General features: G+C 49.1%; 1 protein-coding gene across 2 annotated transcripts in view; it reads left to right on the top strand.

Annotated features, from left to right (window-relative positions):
* The window catches only part of MAPK11 (mitogen-activated protein kinase 11), a 69,061-nt gene that overhangs the window by 3,157 nt on the left and 43,535 nt on the right, over nt 1-22,369 (top strand). The window contains exon 1 of one of the 2 annotated variants that reach the window (XM_069627852.1): nt 89-967. The exons of the other annotated variant lie outside the window; for it this stretch is intronic. The gene's annotated coding sequence lies outside the window, so the exon portion shown is untranslated. Of the gene's footprint in view, nt 1-88; nt 968-22,369 lie in introns of those variants that run through there. 2 annotated transcript variants of the gene reach the window in all.

Raw genomic sequence — 22,369 nt, 5'->3', positions numbered from 1 at the left:
AAAATGCTTTTTTACACTTGCATCCTACTGGCATATAGTGGGCAAAGGCATTATGAAAATGTGTTTGTGTTTGACGGGCTTCGTCCAGGAGATCGGAACGGCTGCAACATCTTTTTTCTGAGCATCTTCAAGGGAACAGTGTTAGAGGGCAGACCAAAGTTTTTCGTGTCGTTCGCCGACTTGGTTCAAGCTTCCGACAGTCAATCGACAATGCTTGTTGGGGAAATTGGCCCAGCTGAATTGTCCAAACTATCTTGTAACCCCTGATGGCTCGTCAATCTAAAACCACCATGTGAGTGCGACTGAATCAATCTGACCTACTATCAAGGGAAATTCCCACAGCCAGAGTCATAAAGTAAGGGTGCCCACTAGCCCCGGTACAGTTTAATTTCTTCTTGGCCGATATGAGTCTTAATTAGCAAAGAACTACTCCGAGAGTCTAACGCAACGCTGGATAACTGGGCAAACGGAGACAAACTGGATATGATTGACTGCACTCAAAAAAGATCTGAAAACAAATCATGCAAGAGTAAATCTAGGAGAAAGTGACTGGATAAACTACTCTCGCAAGCGTCGCAGGCTACAAGTCAATTGCACACCTTCCTTTGGAAAAAAGGACATTTAAATACACTTCCGGGATACCTGGCAAAATTTGCCAACACACTTTACTGCTGAATATGACAATGAATATGACCATCTCCTACCCACAAACGAGATCATTGCAATGCGATCCAAAGTTGCCGTTAACACATGCCGATTTTGTAAAGATTGCGGCTGTGTCAAAACTTTGAAGCATCTCTTGCTGTACTGCCCAGGCTTGACTAAGGCGACAACCAAAGTATTTGGACTGCTTCTGTCCCAATATCCATCTTTTAGTGCAGAGGAGTGGTGGGCATTTGTGAAGGCAGTGGTCTCGTTTGTGACCAAATCCTCCGAAACCAAGGAGAATAGATGACTCGTCCATAAGGTAAGACTTGTGGAGGACTGAGCTCCACTTCTTCGTTTTTCCTCTTTACCAATCATATGTTATTGACAAATGAGATGTCTTCAACCTTTTTGTAAAAATTGTTTATAAATTAAAAAGAAACATAAAAATGTGTTTTGAAAATGCTCCCCTGCATTTTTGGGGGCTTGGCATCTAATGGACTTGTTATGTCTTACCCTGCAAAACCACTTGTAAACTGCGTGGCTTTTTATCTAATTTATCACAAAAAATGCACTATTTTAACCCACTATTTAAAAAAAAAAAAAAAAAAAAAAAAAAAAATGGGGCAACCCCCCTCCACTCCCTTGATTGGTTCGTCCTCCCTCTGTCACTCATTTGGATGGGAGCAAAACAGTGCCCTTCCTTCTGCTAGCGCTTCTTAGTGTGGCCCTACTACATTAGCTCCAGGCCCCACTTATTACACAATCATGGCTATGCCTCTGGTGAGTTGGAGTGAAAGTTGGATCTAATGGGCCAAAGGAAGGTGTAGTAATCTACTCGCCCTCCTGGGCTTGGGGGGGTTGGAGGGGATACCGTCAAAAGTGCCTGAGCCAGGGTAGCAGCTCTGACTGCATATGGTGGGCGGTGTTCTGCCTGCTGTGTCATGGTGTGTGTGCGCTCTCGGCTGCCATAGACCGGCCCTCATATTCTTTCAAGAGAACTCTGGCACATACGCAGCATTGATGCGGACTGTTGGAGCTAAATTAGATCCAGTTAAAAAAAAAAAAGAATGGGGTGCTCTTTGTATCCACTGGGTCCTACAGATGGACGTTTTCAGGGGCTACAGAGCGTTTACCCCACATATTAAACAGCTGTGGGACTAATGTAATATTGGGGATTTTGTGCTCAGTTGCCTGTGTCTTGAACCTGAATCAAGGACCATGCAGTTTCTTCAAATCTTCCCATTCTTTGCAAATTAACCCCTTCACTGACTCAGTAAGAGGTAGTTTCGTTCAACTGGTGTTTGAATATCTGTGGACCTAAAGCACTGCACAGGGACTTTGTAGGTCATGTTTTTTTGTCAGATGCATTATAGGATTTCTTTTAGGTCCTTCTTCCTGTGAATTCCCAGGTTTGACTCCTCCTCTTCATCCTGGGAGGAAGTGACCGCTGGATTCTGCTTAATTCTGCTTCACTCCCCCACCCCCCCACCTCAAACCCTACACCGTAACTCCTTTCACCTACGCCCTCCTCTACCCTATTTCCCCCCCCCCTTGTAAATAGTTCTAATTATTGTTCTAATGACCTGTTCATGTTTGTAAATATGCTTCTCACTTTTGTACCTGTTATATTGTAAAGCGCTTTGGCTTAAAGCGCTATATAAATTCAATAAATATAAACATTTTGGAGTTGGCAGTCCTTTGGTGCCATTGCCTGGATCACTATCGCTATGCCAATATAGTACTCTGCTCTCCCTATTAGAACCCTTCAGATGGGTTCCTTAGTGGGAGCTGTGTCCTTCACTATGTGTTCATATAGACAAAGTGCCACTTACCTGCAGTTATTCCCGGGCTCTCTAAATGGTCTCCATATCACCCTAGAAGAGAAGGCCGACCACTTTCCTCCTGCAGTAGACCTCAGTCCTGTCGAAAATGATGTGTAGCTTGGGCGCTGCTATCCTATACTCTGTTGATCCCACTATGTTCTAGCTGTTGCAATCTTATGGCCAGGACATGCCGCGAAGGCGTTGCCTGACCAAAGCCGGACTTGTTGTTAGGAGTGTTAATGTTTGTCCCCATGGTCGAGGAACCTGACTAGTATTGGTCGTCCTTTCTAGGTGAATGCTGAGGGCCCAGCCCAATCCACAGCGATCGCACACATTATTCCGAAGCTAGTTACTTCCTTAAAGTAATACTGAAGTGAAAGTGCAGTCAGCTGACCGCGTGCTGTGCCCAAAGCAATGTGTGTCTTTACCTTCTGGGGAGCAACAGGGATGTTCAAGTAACAGACTAATGTGGCACAAGCAATAGTTTGGAGAACCGTCACACTCCTCTATTTTTATTTTTTCCCACTACTGCAAACAAAACCAATACAAATTGTCAATTTGTAAAGTGGTGCGAGGACACAAATGCCATCCACTCACTTTACTTAGGCCTGTAACGGGTGGTAAAGCCCACCCCGCTTCCTGGTGGTGTTGTTGAAGTGGAACTATTCCTATATGGCAAGATCTAGGGGTAGATGTCAAAATCCGAGCGTGACGCTTTTCTGGTTTGCCAGGAAATGCCGCTCTGTTCCTGGCAGTCCTTGTCGATGTCCGCCTCTCTCCATCTCTCTATCTATCTCGTTTTCTGTGCTACGTCCCATTAGACTGCATTTCTCTCAATCTCTCTGCTGCTTGCCGGCAAGGGTCCACTTTCTAGGTGCCTGTACAGCATAGGCGAGGCCCTGTTCCGCTACTCTAGGAGACTGGCAACCGCGGGCCAGTGGCCCTCCTCTTACTAGGAGGGTGTCGGTGAACTGCGCCAGTCATTTGCGGGAAGCCTGGATGGGTGCCGCTGCAAGTTGCTATGTGACGGAGTCTTTCCAGACCTGGCAGGCACACTGCATGTAAACGTTTGCCCACCTTTCTTGGCAAGTTCAGGCTTGTTGAGCAAAAGTAGTGCCAATCTGTAAAGCTATATACACCTCACATTTGTCGCGTCATCGGGGATTTAGAAAGCTAGAATCTTGCAACTCGCCGGTTATTGCCGTGCAAACGGCTGGGACATGTAGGGTGTTTGTTATAAATATGTTTTAATAATCGCCATTTGGAGCCGGAACTGCTAGCAATATGAAAGGAGGCCAGATGTTCATTTGGATTTGCTATCGCACTATAAATATCTGGGCATGGCCTTTGATTATAGGCTCAATTGACATTACCAGGCTGTGCACGCCTTGCGTCCTGCACGGCTACAATCAGCCCAAAACTCTGGTTAATCTTTGACATTTTAGTTGGACCTCTACAGATTAAAAATCCGGCTCGTCCGCCTGCCATACCCTACGAGCAGAGGTCTGGCGAAGACGGGTCTCAGCGGTGGCTTCTTGGCACTACCAAGCAGCCTTCCTGTGGGACTCTTACTCGCTGAATCGGGAGTGGTTTCTATGGAATTGCACATATTTCTAGAACGTTCCGGAAGGCATTGGGCACACAGGTAGAGCATCTCGAACACATTTATTCAGGGGCATGACATGAGGTTAATATATCACTTTACCTGTTTAGGTGCATGCATTTCTATACTTGCCACAATTGACCTTCTTATGCTGTTTTACTATTGTTTGACAAGTATTTGGTTTTTATTTCCTGTATAAAATACCTATTTGGTTGTATTAAGCAATTAAAAAAAAAAATAAAGAAATTAATTTGAGTCTCTGACGGAATGCCCCTGTGTTTTTGAGTTTCGCCTTCGTCCTGCCGAGTTTTGGCCAGTGCAGCAGTGCGGGCGATGGTATGAAAACACAGCATTCCAAACAGAAGCGTTGGAGCGCACCCATTGTAACATCTGGCAGCTGTAATGGCATGGGTTAAGGTGAAGCGGGGTTTACCAGCCAAGCACTGCCTCAAGCAGGACCATGCATCCCGTGGCCAGGATGAGCAGAGCAGAAACCGAACTCATTCATGCACCCGTTGAGCGTATGAGGAGCGCCGATTTCTGCATCCAAATTGCAGGCTCACAGCAAGGCCGAGCGGAGCAATGTAGCAAGTATTCGGCCAGTTGGTGCATGTTACTGGGCCATCTAGTACCCGAATATGGGCGCTTGAGGTTGCAGGGCCTGTGACCAACAACTGGAAACTGCAGCTGAATACAAATCGCCATGTTCTTGTTTCTATTTAGGTAAGTGCAGTGGATGGGTCGAATTGCCCTATGATACGATTGGTGAATAAGGCATATCGTTAATCACTGCTGGTGTAGTCTAGCGATGGTTGGTTCAGCCCAGACGGCTACTGGTCTTTCTGCCATCCCGCATAACGGCTCGCTAAATGGTCTTCCGCATGCAAGCCGCTCCAGGGTAGGGCAGCAGCAGGCATCTGGCACCATCTAGTGCTGAAGGCCCTAAAGTGGTAGGCAGTCTCTAGCACGTGTGTTAAAGGGCCTTCCCTTTGTGAATCCACTTGAGCACATGGCCATAACAGATCAATGGCGTGGGGCTTACTGGAGGCCCTCAACTACATCCTCCCTGCGCATAAATGCTGTGGAGCGATTAGCTGTCAAACACTTTAGTCTCCAAACGCTCCTCCGCTGCCAAAGCAGATCATTGGGCATAGGTGCATGAGGAGGAAGCTGCCCATTCAGACTGAACGAGGATTCCCCACTGACTGGCACCCATTCCAAGAAAGTTAGTGGTTCAGTTGCTTGAGCTTCTCACCACCCCTCCCACTCAATCGTTGATGCGTTAGTCTAGGCGATGCTCACTTCCTTTGACTTGGGGGGTGGGGTGGGGGTGGGCACGACTGGTATCCACAACTTCTATCTATGTTGCTAAAGCTATCCTTCATTTAAAATCCAGCTCAGTCTCCGAGTCAGCAGAATTGGGACACTTGCAGAATCTGCCTCAACGTTGCATTAATAGGTTTTCTGGCCTCCAAGTGCTTCTTCAACAAATGGGGAGATTTATCTGGTGCAGAATAAAGCAGGTTAATCTTACTTCGTGCCCTGCAGCAGACATGGTTACTGAGCTCCTTTATTTGTTAGACTCTGGCTTAGTCTACAATTCTTTCCAGGTCCATTGACCGAACAAACCGTTTACGTCCCCTCAGTACAAAGTCACCAGGTAGAAGGTACCCTCCAGGGCGCTCTACAGAACCCAGTCCTGTGCTGCCCATGGAGTACACTCTTCCCCCTCCCCGCCCCCCCCCCTCTTGAGCCCATACATAAGCTTCCCTCAAATCTTGTATATAAAGGTTTTTTTTGTTGTGGATATGTGAACTTTTAAGCGATCTGTGTTTCGTTCTCAGTGCACAAAGTCCCTGTTGATACACAACGGGTGGGTGGAGTACTAGAATTCGTAGATCACTGCACTGATCTCATGAAAGTAAGTAGAACCTGCTGCCAGTGAGTGTTCTTACAAGACAGTGCTCTTCTGTCTTGGCGAGGGATAGTCCTTTTGGGTTGAAGAACTGGTATCACCTGGGTGCTCGTTCATTGAAGCAATGACTCTTTGTATTGTTGTATACAGATTTTACGAAGAATTGAAGCAGTCTTGTCGCTTTATAGTTGTGATTAATTAATACTCAGCCGACCCATGTTTCGACCCAACCTGGGTCTTTTTCAAGGCCTGTATTGTGATCTCAAAGCATGTTTTTTGTTTGAGGTCTCTCAATGGGCTCTTATTGTATGAACCAGTGGGCCACTACATCAAGATGGACGGTCAAAGCAATCTTTTCGAGTGCCGATCTCGATGCAGTGTCGGCTTAATAAATCCTCAACAAATATAAAGTGACAAAACTACTCCAATTGTTTGTTAAATCTGCATACGATCATACGAGTAATTACTTCAATGAGCCTGTGCCCGGGTGATGCCGTTTCTTCAACCCAAATTCACTCTGTTGGAACACGCTCGCCCTTTTCACCCAATGTATATGAATTTCATTTCAATCGGCATAAGTAACCAACTTTTTTGAGACTGCATACTCGATGAGAGAGCGTTACCTAAACTTGCAGACGGCAGTTTTGTTTTATTTAGCCTGAACAAGAGCCCAGGAGGGGTGTCCTGTCACTAAATCTACCATTACACAGCTGATTATATGCTGCATTTAAGGCTGGTGAAGTCTAGCACAAATTCAAACTCCATACCATTCACCACTAAAGCCTGTTTACGCCGCGTACTGAAGCGGCTTTCATTGCAAACATTCCTTTTGGATGCTATTGGAACATCTTCTACTTGGAATTGAATGCTTACTTTCATACTCGGGGATGGAAATTAAGATCTGTTGACCAGGAGCAAAGCGCATCTCCTGGGTATCTGGCATCACCCGTTGGGCAGGAACTACCTCTGGGGAACCTGAAGCAAGTCCAGTGCGCGCAACAAATCTAACATGTGCAAGATAAAAAATCTAACTTGTCCATTATCTATTATACAATAAGCTTTAAATGCCTTAAGATGTGCTCTTTATTTGCATTTAAACACATTAGGAAATCTACACAGTTAATATCACGTCGCTACGCTTGTTTGACACCACTTGCCTGGGGGGCCAAAAGTAACTCCTGTTGGTTTTAAGCTAACCAGGCTCCCCTTCGCTATAACCAGGAGCTAAATAGCTCCCAGCTCCTGACAATTTCAAAGCTTGCCCACTAAATTGTGACGATTCACTAGGTATGGCCACTTGTCCCAGGGTTTGGGAGAGGCTAGGCCGCTACCCGATAGTCCTCTTAGGGGTGGTTTGATGCGAGCGGACCTCTCCACCTGCGTCGGGAGCGACCACCTAGGGTATAGGCTGTCAGTTGACGTCCCACCCTAGCATTCTTTGGATCCTCTGTCCATCACAAACCCCTTTCTTGAGGATAAACATGTGTACTGTTGTAATACCTTCAGTACAGCCCAGGTAGGAAAGGCTAGGACGAGGAAGATCGCAGAAGATGGGACAACTACTGGTACGAGGAGGCATAAAGATGCAAATGTCAAAACGAAGAAGGGATTTTCTGCCAGGGAGGAGCTGGCAACAAGTGTAAGAAGAGACGGAGTTCTATACAAACTGTCAAGCCAACCCCAGTAGCGAGAGGCAAGGAAGCTGCCAAACGCTGGTGTCCAGACATGGCAAAGACCAGAGACAGGAAGGACGCAAGTGGGAAGCAGAGGGCATCTCCAGTGGATCCAAGGACTGGTGGAAGAAGGTGGGGCAGTGGCACGGCCTCCTGCTGCAGGTGTTACATATGGTCCCACAACGATACCCAGACTGCAGGGATCCGACAGATGCTGAAACGCTGTGAAACCACTGAAGACCGCAGGAAGCCAGAAAGAGACCAGCGCTGGTCCCTGGAAGAACTGGCGCTGTGCAAGCAGCTCTTAAAAGGTATCTGGAGGCATGGGCGGACCAGTGGGGACAAGAGAAGAGTCCAGGGGTCTCGGCTTACAGCCATCAACATGGCAGAGCCTGTCAATGGGCCAAGAAGGGTTGGGGACACTGTAATGAGGAATACTGCCTAGTCTCAGTGGAGAGTTCGAAACCACTGACCACCAGAGAAGGGATGGGAACCTAAAATAGTTTGAAGAAGCAACACAGAACAACTTCCTCAAGGCAGTGGCCACAGGAGGACCATTGAAGCCTGGATACAGTTCGAGAACCCAAAGCCTGGATACAGTTCGAGAACCCAAAGCCAAGTGCAATACAACATAAACTTTCCCCAATTCAGTGGCCAGAACGAAGTCACTGAAACTTATAGAAGGAGTTGGCCCACTGTAAGAACCTGGGAGAAGAGTCCAGGTGAATTGTCGAGTTGGCAGGACCAAAGATGGCACGTCCTGTGCCGAGAACCAGTGAAGGGAATTGTTCCCCCTAGTTGAAAGTTTGGACACTGTGATTCAGCTATAGATGCCAGGAGAAGGGAGGCATCCCCACTGGCTTGTGCCTTTTTGGTAAAAAGACCTTTTCTGAGTGTTCCAGGAGAAGGGAGACCCCCCCCCCCCTGTAGAGTATAAGCTGATGCTACGTAAAAGTTAACAGAGCGTCGGGGGAAGGGAATTCCCTCCTGGCTTGTGCATTTTTGGGAAAGGGAACTTGAGTGCACCAGGCATGCTCCTGGTGGAAGACTTTACTTTATTTCGGATTATTAGGTTTAAGTGCTAGGGGTAGAAGTAGGGTTTTGGGCAAGGACAGTGAATTATTATTTGCCTGACATTCTGACACTAGCTCAGTTTTAGGTTGAGCCCCCCCCCCCCCCCCTCAGAGTTACGGATAGATACGTTTGTTTGTGGTATATGAAAAATGTTTTAAAACAATTGTGCCCCCTCTTGGTCCGTCTCTCCCTTTACACAACACTGTACCTTCAGCTCACCTGCTTCCATCGTCAAATCCCATTGGCCAGTCTAAACCGATCCCCCAGCCTTAAGCGGGCGCCTTACTCGTGCAGTAATGCTCTTTCTGGTGTTGGTTTGAGTTGCATGCACCCACCTTTCCTCCCTACATGGGAGCAGAAACATGGCCGCATCCTCGCTGCTTTCTTTGCTTATCGTGAAATGAAACCATCTTGCTGTCAACAGGCGAGGTGACGGGTGTCTGAACACACGGGCCAGGGCTGGCGTGATGGCCAACCCCGGTGGAAGTCGCTTTCCTTTGGAAGTAAAGAACTTGTAATGCAGCCATAGATGGCGCCGTGTGCAAGTCTGATAATGCTGGCTAGTCTCGCGTGATCATGCCATGGGCACTGACTGGCTGCTCACTTGCTTTAGAACTGTTCGGGCTGATCACAGGCTATGTTGCTCCTATCCATTGCTGTTAAGTGTTGCTATTGGTGTATTTTCAGCTTAATGTTCCAACCAGGGAATAATGGGAAGTTGCTGACTATAACCAGGAAAGAGTCCAGTGCGCACAGTAGGTTGTTTCATAAACTGTTCATCCTCTCCTTTAAGTGGATTTGACCGTCTCTATGTTGACTGGTTTAACTCTGGAGGGAATTGGAGTACACCATGACACCCCCCCACTCCTCTTTATGAAGCTAAATCTTTTTTGTACTCCCTGCTGGGGTGTGCACTGAAGAACGCTCTTGCCTGCCTGCTTGCTTCATGCAGTAACAGTGTGAGGAGTCCTGCCTGCTGTTGTTGTGTTTTTGCTCCTTAGCGGCAAACCTTTTCATAGACTCTATTCTCCGCGGCTCGGCCGGGAGAGGACATGTGCTCTCCTCACCTGGCCGAGCACCTGAGAATCTCACTAATGGCTACAGTGGGAGGATGCCAGATGGCCTAGAGGTTGGCTACAGTAATAATTCACTACCGCTTCTTTCAGCAACGCCATCCCTGCTTGCAACACGTAAACTAACTCGCCAGCCAGGTGTTGACGCTGCTTAACATGGCCTACATTCTTGGCTAGTCATTGCCGCTGAGTGTCCGAGCTCCAAATGTTCTCGGGGATGGGTGGCTTTAAAGGGCAACGTGCCATCTGTTGGGGAGGAGCTCCGCCTGTACAGTGTTTCTAGGCGCATACGAGTTGCCTGGCTCATTGCTCCACAGAAGGAGACTTTGTGCTTTTAAAAGTTTCGGACTTCGGCTGGTGCCCGCAAGGTAAACCTCTTTTGCTCATTAGGTAGACCATATTTGAGCTCTAGTGCCATAAAAGTTTTGTGATTGGCGCCATACATATATACAGCAATTAAATAAAGGGACATTGGCACTAGCTCAACACTGGGCCAATGTTGAAGGTGGGGTTATCCACTCCTGGGCGCTCTTCAACCTTCGAGTAAGCCAGCCACAGAAACTGGGCAGTATGTTGGTTATGGACAGGATGCTGGAATGGACGTGTTGTTTGGCAGGTAATGTTCGTGGTTTGGGCAGTCACATGCTTGGTCCAAGTTCCCATGTAGTGCGGTGTGCATTTCTCGGGTGCCAACCTTCCCCAGCACCCACTGTACTATCTTGTAGCGTGCCACCTCACTCATGCTGGGTTATGCAATGGCACCCTGCCAAGTCAGCGATGCTAGCTTCTGCAGACGGGTACAGTATAAGCTTCCTCTTTGCAATGGTGCTTCTGGACCCACCCCAAGCCCCTATTCCTTCTGCTGATCAGGGAAGTAGGAAGCCCAACTTACCTTGACCGCACGGCAGATCAGGCGACCTGCACCAGTCAACAAAATGCATCTTTCATGCCCAAAAGTATGTCTGCAAATATTGACCAAGTGTCCAAGCAGCTTACCATGTTCTGGAGTGCTACTCTCAGCAAACGTTCAACTCTGCACTATTCACGCATACAGCAGATTTCCCACAAGCTCTAATGCCCCTTCTGGTGTATGTTTTCCTATTCATTCTTCTATAACGTTTGAACCTTTGTTTCACCACAACAAAAGCATCCCAAAGAAAGTGGCTTGCTAGTCGGGGTGGCAGAGCAGGCGCTGGGCAGCAGTGAATCACCTGGTACTACACAGGGCAGGGGCTTCCTTCATACATTCGCTGCCCCCTCTCCCCCCCCCCCCCCCCGCCCCTGGGTTATAGCGCCCATAACGGTCCTTTTGCAATGATTCTGGTTCGGTTCACTCTGGCAGTCTTATCTTGGTCTTTTCCTAGCATTGCGGCGTGTTGCAGTGGCTCAAACCGCTTCGAAGCAGCCAGAAGGCAGACTATTGGCACCACAGACAATGTGACTTCCGCTGCGTGCTGATTTGATGCGCGCTTTGCTTTTTTTGCGAAGTGTGTTCACCTAAAAGGCAAGGGGAACCTCTGTTGTCCTACCGAGCTGTGTCCCTTTGCAATCCCTGTCGTTGCAGAGCATTGCATCTGCTGGTTGGGGCTATACATTTTCCACAAGGCATTGTTAAAGTTGTGACCTAGAGGTGGGGGGGCATCACATTCGTGGTTCGTGACCAGGCTGAGGGTCTGACTAGGTTTCAAGAGCCAGATCGGAGCTGACTCATCCCAATCGTAGCCTTGTCAATGCCTGGCGTCATGTCTTCCCACCCCAGTGTTCCTACATACACCCCTCCCACCCCCCCCCCCCCCCACCACTCCCGCAACTGCTACTCTACCCCCGGCTCCACTTGGCTTCCCACCTTTAGGTGGAAGTCCGTCTGGTGTAGTGAAAGCTGTGGTGGTTGCTGACCTCTGCGGCATTTCGGCCATTCTTTAATACAGGAGTGCGTGATTGGCAGTTATAGTACAATACATTGCCCCTATACAAGGCGTGCCATGCTGTACACGAGTGGTTGCGAAAATTCTATATCCGGCAGTACTGTAAGCTAAAGAACTGGGATTCCTGCCTTTCAGGAGACGATTTGAGAAGTGCACACCACAAAGTAAACCAACCTGTCAAAAATACAAACACTTAATGTTAAGCACTTAGTGGTATTTTTATGTTCCTCTCTCTGAACGGACGTGCAATTAGAATACAAAACACGGTGAGCTTAAAGCGCTCCTGAGTTTTATAGACCCTTGCACTTGGACGATTGTAGTTGGTGCTTGACACTGGTATTGTAAATCGTATATGTATATATGCGCCTTGTCCGGTTTGCTCTCACCTGGAGAAATCATTCAGCCTTTTGGATTGACCAAAACACAAACGCCCATGTACTGGGCAGCAAGCAAACTGCCTGCTGGAAACGTGGATTGACATGGGTGGGAGCTAATTGGCTTCTCGTTGTGACGTAGACATCCCTAGAAAACTTGACAACTACTACCCGAAACAACTCCTAGGTCAACAAGTGCCCTTCAAACGTAGCTGTGTGAGAACTGTGTTGTTGAATTTGTATTGATGTAAACGGGGAAAGACATTTCGGGCATAGGAGTCCATATGCACTATCAAATGACGTACTGCTTTAAATCTCCTATAGAAGTTACATTGAGGATCTGCCCCGAGGACATGTCTGGTAACTAGAAGCTATGTTAGCTTCCGGTCACCCAAGCTTTATTTCCATCCCTGAAGGGGGACTAAAGCACTGGCCCGGAGATGGACTATTACGCCATCAGCTATTGTAGTGGCTAAATCCGGTTTATGCTGTACCTGTGCCAACATAAACGTCCATCACCTGGACTTGCCCTATACCTGCAAACCCTCCATTTCCTGCAAAGGTTCACGCACTTCCGGGATCTGGCAATCGGAGAATCCTTGGCCTAGTCTTTCTCGCGTGGCCAGAACATTTGTCTTCTGTCTTTGATTTTTGATGCTGGTGGCTTCCTGTTAGTAACATGAAAATGAGACCTTTGAGTTGTTTTTAAGGGTGGATTAGTTGCTGCAGTCTGTATTTTGACTTGGGGTCTCTACTAGGATTGGTTGAGGGTGTAGTGTAGTCTGGGTGCCGAGTCCCCAGTGGAATCGTTGCCTTGAGGGTGCTGGATAACCGGTCCCTTCACCGGACATGGAAACTGTATCTTGGAATTTGACCAAATTCATCTGTTGCTCTCAATTCTTTGGCACAAATCTCCAGTCACGATTCCGAATACTCTTGATCATTCCTGTAATTTGCGTGTCGTGGTTGTGCTGCCGTGGAGGGTTTGAGTTTCTACAGCTTTGAGTTTTTTCCACCACTCCCCCTTATGTCAATCCAAGTTTGATTTTTATGGGGCAGTGATGAGTGGTTTAAAGCGATGGGGCTGTGTAGCTAGCTTAGCTAGCTTAGGACCCGGTTTACCTCTCTCTGGGAGGATTTGAAGCTGGGATAGTTTTCCAGGATTGGCTGTAGCACTGAGTGCTCCCACAAAATGGCAGAAACCATTACTATGCAGAGTCCAAAGCATCGCTTGACTCTACGAAGAGGCAGACTGAATCCGTGCTGGGCGCAGGCCATCCACACTGTTTGGATGGTGATACTCGGCAGGGGGCACAAACTGTGGTTGGTATATATTCGTCACAGGCGCCGCTCTCCAGAAAGAAAATGGCATGATAACCTGCTGTTTTTTTTTCCCACCTTGAGAGTCCGCAGCCATCGCTTTTTGCTCACTGTACCTTTCACAGATGGGAAATACCCATTTGCATATCAGTCTTTGTCCCGCCCACATGGGCAGTCCAGCAACGAAATGCTATGGCAATTCCTCTCTGAACAAGAGTACAACCAGCAACCCCATACACGTGTTTCAGCCTTGTTGGGCCTCATCAGTGAGGTGAAGCTGTGCCTCTCTGAGCACAGTGAGCAGGGGGTCCACGCCTGGGTTCCCTCGGGTAACTGAGTGGCCAACCCCAAGTTCCTTGGAATCTATAGGAATTTGTGTGTCTAGTTTAGTACTGGCGTTGATGTTTATCTTTGCCCCCTCGGCTGTGTCTTCCTGCTTTTTCTTTCTGGAGAAGGAAGGAGGTATTCTTCATTGAAAACCTCCAAAGTGAGCACAGGATTCGACTCCAGTAGCCAGGGGTTCCTAAGCCTGTCCCGGTCTTCTCATCCCTTCCCTCCTCTGGGATTGGGCAGGCAATGGGGTGCTTGGACCGATTGGCCTTTAGCAGCGTTTATCATCCCTAGATTGCAGCATGAGGCCCAAAGCTGCAGAATTGGGGGAGTGTTGCCTGCTCCAGTCTAGGACTGTGCAGCATTGGGATGTCCAGCAGTTCTCCCACTCACTGTTACTCTGCACGTACCGCGTGCGTGGAAATGGCCTGTGCGTGTGAACTGATTTCTCCCTTAGATTGCAGGGCATTCCAGAGGAACCGGATGCAAATGTACTAAATAAAATAAGCGCCCGTTTCCCGTGGCTTCTTTGTAATGCACGATCACGGCGGCCAGTTGAGTTTCTGCAGCTTGCCCGCTGAATGAGGCTGGCATGAATGCTTCCCGGGGAAGCTGCTGGCAGCAGAGCGCCCGCTTGCTCTTGGGTGGCTTCCAGGCCTACACCTCGGTGCGGGATGTCGGGGGGGGGGGCGTGCCTCCCCTGTGCAGCGTTCGCAGCGTGCTCCTCTGGCCTGCAGGTCCTCGCTTATCACCGTGCGGTTCCCCGGCCTGAACCTGCCGGGCTGACTCTCGTGACGACCCTGTGTTCCTGGGGGGCGAGGGACGAGTGCCGGGAGGCTCGGCTATTCAGTGATCACGGAAGAAACCAGAATCGGAAAACAATCGAATGAGCCTCAGGTGCAGTGTAGTTGCCATCTGTAGCATTACAAAGGATATGAAGACTGGATATATATAACAGGCATTTATTAGATAAGTTCAAATAAAGGAATAAGTATTTAGATATGATTTTAAAGGGGATATAAATGAGTCTCTGGAGGGAGGTAGTTCAGTCTCTCCAACTGTCTCTCCAATCTTCTCCTTTCTCCCCAGCATTCTCCTTCTGGAATCCTTATAGATTCCACAGCAGTATAGCTGATGTCACCATGCTACACCATCTATATTGTCACATGGCTGGTTGAAAATAAACTTTGGCTAATCGTTGAGGCTGTGGTGTACACATTTGAAGGAGCTTCTGAGCAGCAAGGGAAAGGTGGTTGGACAGGAATAAGGGATGTAGCGGTGAGTTCTGAGTCATGAGGGAGCTTGCAGGACGCTGTTAATAGACTTGGACAGACCAGGAGGCCTAAAGAAAGCAATGCAATGTTTTTGTGCAAGTTCAAAGGGTGTTCGAAAGTCCTAGGTCAGCAGCTTGGTCCAGTCGAAATCGCTACCAGCAAACATTGCCTTCATGTAATAACAAAAACCAAAGAGAACCGGATCGTTTACATCCGGGGCGGGCTACCAAGTGCTCCCATGTGCGCTGAGTAACTTATGCTAGTGGGATCCAACCGAAACCACTTGGAACTGGTCAACTGAAATGAACACCCAGGCACACTGCCTTCAGCTAGTAAACCCGAGTCAGCCAAGGCTCCTTACAGGTCAGAAATAACTCTAATCAGTGACTTGCCAGTTGCGTATGTTTCATGGTGGTCCAAGAAAGGCAGGTAGGTAGTTTGCATAATTTGGAAGGCCCAGAACAGCGGTTTTTGATCAGCACCTCCAGATTCAAGATGACGTCCTGAGGTTAGATAATAGGTTTCCTAGACCAAGTGCCTGGCGGATGGGCAATAATTGGGAGGGTCAGGGTCTGCTAAACTCGGGGTAATTGAACCCGGAGAGAACCAGTCATGGAACTCCCCACAAATTGTGTGGTCCTGATTTTCCCCCTTAGTAGCTTGAGATGAGCAGGTAACGCAGAAGGGGGTAGGAGGCAGAGACCCAAGTGGCTGGCGGCATGATTGCCCAAAGCGAGCCATGAGCCGGTACTGTGAGAAATTCCCCCTTGGACTAGGGAGCAAAACTCGCTACTCGACACCCACACTAGGGGAAAGGGCCCGCTGCATTCGACTGTGGGTGAAACCACTCCCTCACTCGCCTGGCACAAGGTAATGCTGAAAGAAGAATAACGCCCTCCCTTCGACCCCCCCCCTTCATGAATCAGATATGTTAATTGGTTATATTGGAAGTGAACAGGGTAATTGTATACGGATCCCTCTATGTGTAAAGCTAGGTTTCTGACCTGTATTTTCTGTCGCCATCTTCAGGGAAATCAGCACATAGTTTCTTCAGTTCCAGGGAGGAACTTGCCGCCCAAGTATGCGCAGTGAGGGGGGCGAGCAGCATCCAGAATGAGTAACACTGGCTAGCGGAGCTGTGAAGAGGAGCCGTGTACGAAACAGATGCTGAGGTGGGTGGAACCAAGAGAGCGTGCTGAGAACGCTGTAGCTTTGACAGAGTCAGAACCTGAGTCGGAGAGAGGCCGCTGAGGCATGAAGTGCCACCACCACCACCACCACCGCCAATGTCTAGAGCTACTGGTGTCCTGGAGTGAGGAGTCTGTGACCAGCAGTACTGGACTGGCTGGAGCAGTAATACCGAAGGGGCCATCGGAGCCTGAGAAGGGCTCGCTGGGGGCATCCCCCAGAAAGGGGTGGAGGAGAACGGACAAAAGGGCCAGTGCAGCATGTATCCCAAGGGCCAACCAAAAGCCTAACTCTAGAGAGGGGCGAACAAAGCTCAATGACCGATTGGGCCAAAGGAGGCAAAAGCATACCCCAGGACTGGGTAACCAAAATGCAGAACCCAAGAGGCTAGAGGTACCTGCCTCCTATGAGGGACGAAATCCTAAGCATACTCGTGGATGCGGTGAACAAAACGGTAGAAGAGCAGGAGAAACCTGTAGCCTTCAAGAGCCAAACCCAAAACATAACCCAGGACTGGGGGAACAAACCGAAGAGCCAACTGGGCCAGAAATGCTGAAAGCCCGCCGGAGGCTAAGAACCATTAGAAAAGCTTGCGAAAGTGAGGAAACCGCACCTCGGGTGTGAGAGGCCAAGAGGGCCCACGAACGAACGCTCTTGAGCTTGTGGGGAAGCGGGACTTCCCCTTCTGTTAGTTGAGAAATGCTTTGGTTTTTGCGTCTCGGTTTCTTATTTTTTTACTCTCTGGGATTGAAGGTCAGACTCGAGCCACCACTACTTCCTGGGGTGAAGTAAGTCATAGCTTAGGGTTCTTCTTTTCTATAGACTGGCGCAGTATTTACCTTAGGTTTGGGACCGAGGACTGATTTTAGTTGTCAGAATCCTGACTAGCCCCTTTATGGCAGAGGGATCTCTTGTAAAAAATGGGAAGTAGAGCCGTTTTAAAAAAAAAAGATTTCTTGCATAACTTGGTGTTGAACTATGCCTTTTTGCCCCCCTCAGTCTGACCTACCCCAGCACTTAAATTAATTGGGTTGGAGCCAGTGGGAACCGTGAATGAGAAGGGGCACAGCACAAGGGCGCAAGCGAGCGGGTAGAGACCAGGGGACTCTTTGCCTCATGTCACGAAAGGGAGGTGCGGGGATGTCTCTTTTTTAGGTGTGAGTTTGTGTAGCCGAGTGTTCCCTTGTTCAGGCTCTTAACGCAGCTCCAAGCCAACAGTGGCAGAACGTCATCAAAGCCAAAACCTCACACGGCTCCAGTTACCCATTTCATCTTTTACCAGCATTAAATAAACACCGAATAGAAGTCCCCCTTCTCAGAGCCTGGCACCACAAATGAGATTATGCTGGGCCTGGCGGTGACATGAGGGGTTTTCTGGATACTCGCATGTGCCAACCGTGGCAGGTGTGGGATTGTCACAGTTCACTATAGCTGTTTGCGGCCCTTAAAGCAAATCAGGGAGCAGGGGCTCTAGGGAGCTGGGAGGAGGGTCGGAGCCATCCCAGGATTGAGAACCCCTTTGAAGCCCACTTTTTGGAATGAGTGGTGACCCCCAGAGGACCTGAGCTTTTCCCTCTCAGGTCTGAGAGACACCTGCGATTGAATTGTCCCGAAGCAATGAGGCACCCAGAAGTACTGCACTTTTGTTTTGGCCCTAACTTGTGCTAGTAGGTAACCGTGGTCCCCTGTGTGGCCCTTTTTGCTGGCGGGCCACGTGCTCACGCAGCGCCTAGGCATAAGGTGCGAGGCCTGGTCTCGAGGGACCCCAGGTGCATGGACATAGGGAAGACATGCGAGCCTCCCTCGGTCTCCTTCCAGGCCGGCGTGTCTCTTGCCAGCGCGGTTTATCGAGGCTCTTGTGTTTAACCCTGAACCTCTTGGTAACGCCTCCTTGTATCTGAGTCCTGTTGTCAGAACACACTATTAATAGAAACGCTGTGAACTTTGGATTAGCGCGTGCGTCATATTAGTGCTGCGTTACAACATTTTGAACAGTTTCTTCCTCATTAAATAATGGAAATGCGTTGGTGTTGCTCCTACAACAGAAGTAACCTTTTGAGCGAAGTGAGAGATGGCGTTAAACAGAGACTGGTGTTTCTGCTTCCGCTTCGCTTCCTCTTGCACTCGAGTGGGGTGTGATTGCAAGCCTTGTTGAGGCTAGCAAAGGCTGTTTGCACTGTTTGGCAGCAGTGACGTCCGGTGCGGCCTACAGCCTTGCCTTGGCATCCTGGGGAGGGTGGGTGTGTGCCCACCGATGTGGAGGTAACTTCTTCTGCAACTGAGGCCAATGAACTAAGTGCCTGCTGCCGGCAAGTACAGGGGAGAAGGCTGGGATCCCGTCCTGTTTATGCTCGGACCAAACCCCACTGGAAGTGAGAAAAGCTGCCAATGATGTATGCATACGCTGCTCCATCCAGAGGCTTGCCGGAGCCAGAAAAGCACTCCCCCATTGCACCCTGAGGGGAAGCCGCCAAACCAGGCAAAGACGGGGGCTACCTAAGATGAGCGCTTTGGAGTCCTTTGGGAGATGCAAAACCAGTTTCCCCTTTATAGACCATGAACAGAAGGGGAAGGGGGAGGGGGCGGGATCGGGGGTCCCAACACAGGCCGCTAGATCACAAGCTAGTGCTGGCTGCTAAGCAGCCACCGAGTTGCTCATGGACCCCCCCATCAGTGCCACACTTTGCACCTACGTGCAACGGAGTGCTCCTGAGTGCCCTAGTATAGAATTGGCCTGGATTGGTGTAGCAAACAACTACTGCTCCCTGTTTGGCGGCTAATCCGCCTGCAGCGCTACTAAACCAGCAGTGACCTCCATCATAAAGGTGAAACTGGCAGCCCGACCGGTATTGCGCTTTCATTGCTTTTGGAAATGTGGACCGAGGACAGGGTAACCCTTCAGGAGGGTGTGGGGAGGGGGAGGAGGGGGATCACCTTAGCAACCAAACTGCTCTAGTACAATGGTTTCCATATAAAATGCTGGTCCATCAAGATTCTAGAAAAAATCGTGACTTTAATAAAGCAATGGGTGCAAGCGAATGAAAAGCACAAAAAATCCGTCCCTGTGAAACAAACGGAGAATGCAGGATTTGATGCGAGAGGCCACTTTAGGTTCATAAAATGGGATGTTTAGGTAAAAGATTGACCAGCATGGCCAGTTGTTCAAGGATGTGCTTTTGGAAGGTATAGAAGGGGAGGGCAGGACTTTGAAGTCCAGACTTGGACACCAGACTGTAAGCTGTGCTTCTAGGCACTTTCGCTTTGGTTGATCCTAAATTGGGACATTAGAGTTATAAGGTTGGCGGCAAGTCGGTTCGATATGCGTTGCTCCACAAAGTCAAGCCGGGGATTGGGTTGATCCGTGGTAATGGGTCAACAAGTGTCTAGATGGTTGAACACTTCTGAGAGTCAACAGCAGCACTGGGGGTCCCAGAGCAGCTCAAAGTGCACCTCCTAGCACGATTGCTATGGCTTGCAGACGTTGCACGCTGCTGCTTCTAGCTTGCGCTTCCACTCCAGGAAGTTGGCTGACACTTCCAGGGAGTCTTTCACCACCAGTATGCAGGTTCCTGGTTTCCCTGCAGCAGCTAGCCTTGTTCCTCAGCAGTTCCATCCCACTGTTCCCTGGGGATGGTTGGGCAGTAGAGCTTTCCTGTGCTTTACAGGTCTTCGGTCTTCACCTCTCTGGCAGAGGCTTTAGGAATTGAGGGGGTTCGCACCAAAGGTCTAGTGAGTCCTTGTATTGAGTCCAAAGATGAATCCAAGAATGAGGGGAGTCCCCTCCTTACAAATGTTACAGGGCATTTCCTAAACCATGCCTGCAGTTAGGGGTCTAATGCAGGCTGATGCCCACCCAGAGTACTTTGTCATACAGGAAATTGGGGTGTGGGTGGGAGGCGACCAGGAAGTTGTAGAGGGCCCTAGGAAAAACTGTGTGGCCTACTTGTTCAGCCTCCCTCTGCCTCCTTATTGTCGGATGACTACAAAGGGACTCCAGTTGCTGACACGTTGGTGCAAGTGCTCCTTTATGGCAGTGCTGCCTTTTGAAGCACTGAATCCAGACATCTCCTGGGGAGGATTCCTGTGTCCTAGACCAAGGCACACTTTCTGCAGAAAGATCAACAGGGGCAGCTTGCCGGACATTATCAAACATGGCAGTTGGAGACCGCCCGGGCCAGATGCTGATTTACACCAGCCCAGTCATGGCTGAAGCCCTTCTCACAGAGCTAACACTCTTAGGAGATCACATTTCTGTGACTGTGTAATTGTCTGACCTTCGAAGCCACAACCAGGCTTGGCTTACGTTTAAAGATTACTGCGACACAAGGCTGACTAAGGTACGCAATTAGATTTGATTCAGAGGTAAAGAACATTAAAAAGTCCCTTTTGCCTGCCGCCACTTTGTGTTACAGCAGCTGTCAGGAATGTGCGTGCGAGTTTGGAACCTGCAGAACTGGTGCTGAGGACATCAGATCATCTTTGCAGTTACATGTTTAGACTATAAAATGGGTATGCTGCATCATGTTTACTGCAGTTCTAGTTCTAATTCTCTGGTTATCCCATCCCTCATCAGATGACCATTCTGCAATGTTTGCTCTTGGTGAGGTTATAATGTGCTTGTGCGTTGGTCGTGTGGACTGGAGCGTCAAACGCGGAGATTGCTGTAGATTCCAAGTTCTGCATGCTCCAATTTATTAGATTTTGCTCCAGAGTTTGCTGCTCTTGACTGACCCTTATGAATGAGATGGGGTTGTGTTCCTGTGTGCACAGTGGGAGAAAGCCTCTGGTTGTGTGCGTGATAGTGTCTGTGGCAATAGGTTTGGCAAGCCAAGCGTACCATTCTGCTCTAAAACCTTCAGCTGGGACGCTTGGCAAGAATGCCTTGTTAAGTTGTCCTGGTTTCCTCCATTGCGTATTCTGTGGTGATTAAGGCCTCTGTATTGCCGAAACTAGCTCCAGCCAGAGCCTCTGCCAACACTCTTGCAACATTTCCCAAAATGGGTGTGACTCAGGATATCTATTTTGGGAGCCAGAGAGAATGTTGGCTTGTGAAGAAACAACGTTAAACTGGCATAAAGCCGCCCGGTATCTGCATGTGGGGAATGTGTTGATCAATTATAACTGGGACCGGTTTCTCTCCTGTATGTTCTCTCGCTCAGTTGCTAACTCCTCCCTGGTGGACAATCATAGGTGCTGCCCTCAGAACTAGAACTTTCTAAAGGCTCCGCCTTTTTTTGTTTTTGGAAAGGATCTCCATGCCACACTAACTTTCACAGAATATCAATTAAGTTGGGTGGAGATGTCCAATATGGCGACGAGAACAGATGAGCGCCATGACTGGCCGCCTCAATCCTTTCTTTCTTCCACACTTAAGTTTGCTACTTTGCCACTTAGGCCCCGAGCATGGGCCCAGTGGTGTGGAAATCACGTGTTTCCGGCTCATAGGTGTGTGAAGTAACCAGGGTCTGGTAGATGCAGAGGGCACAACGCAGTATGTCTGCAAGGTAAGCATTCCTGTCCCCGTCCCCTAGTATTCTGAAGGGAAGTGTAATCTAGTGCACAAACCGCTGACCCTTCCAGATCGAGTAGCCCCCAACCGAACCTTCGCTCTGCCCACTCGCAGGCCTTCCTGGAAACTGTCCCCACTGAGCTTACAGGCCCTGCACGCAACGGGCACCAGAACCAGGGTTAGACATTTCAAGTTGCAAACCATAAGCCAGCCATAGTTCCTCGCCACCTCCATTCTGCACATGCACGCGGCAAACCCTTCGCTTACTCGCCAAGAGGCAGTTATCACTAAGTGTGGCGAGTGCACAGTTTGCACCCTGTGCTAGGGCGCATTAGCGCCGCATAATGAGGCAACTATATTAGAATGGAGTATTTAGCGGGAGATGGCATTGTGCAGGAAGCAAAGACCTCTGGTTACTTAGCTTTAGAAGTGTTGGTCCCCAGTGGTGCTTTGGCGACATGATTCAGCTATGCCTCATAGGGTGCAGGCGGTGCGCCTCTCCCGTTGCATCTTTCCCATAGCCTTGTCCTATTCCTCTTCCTACGCAGCGTATGATCCGAATACCGCTGGCCTGGGCCCAGGATGGGCACAATGAGTAGAGTTGGGTGGATGGTGCAGTGTGGGGCGCTTCAGCAGCACC

Source organism: Ambystoma mexicanum, chromosome 12 (assembly GCF_040938575.1).
Source record: "Ambystoma mexicanum isolate Mex_15411 chromosome 12, UKY_AmexF1_1, whole genome shotgun sequence".
Taxonomy (NCBI): domain Eukaryota; kingdom Metazoa; phylum Chordata; class Amphibia; order Caudata; family Ambystomatidae; genus Ambystoma; species Ambystoma mexicanum.
The sequence above is the reverse complement of the archived record's forward strand: the minus strand, read 5'-3'. Positions and strand labels throughout refer to the sequence as shown.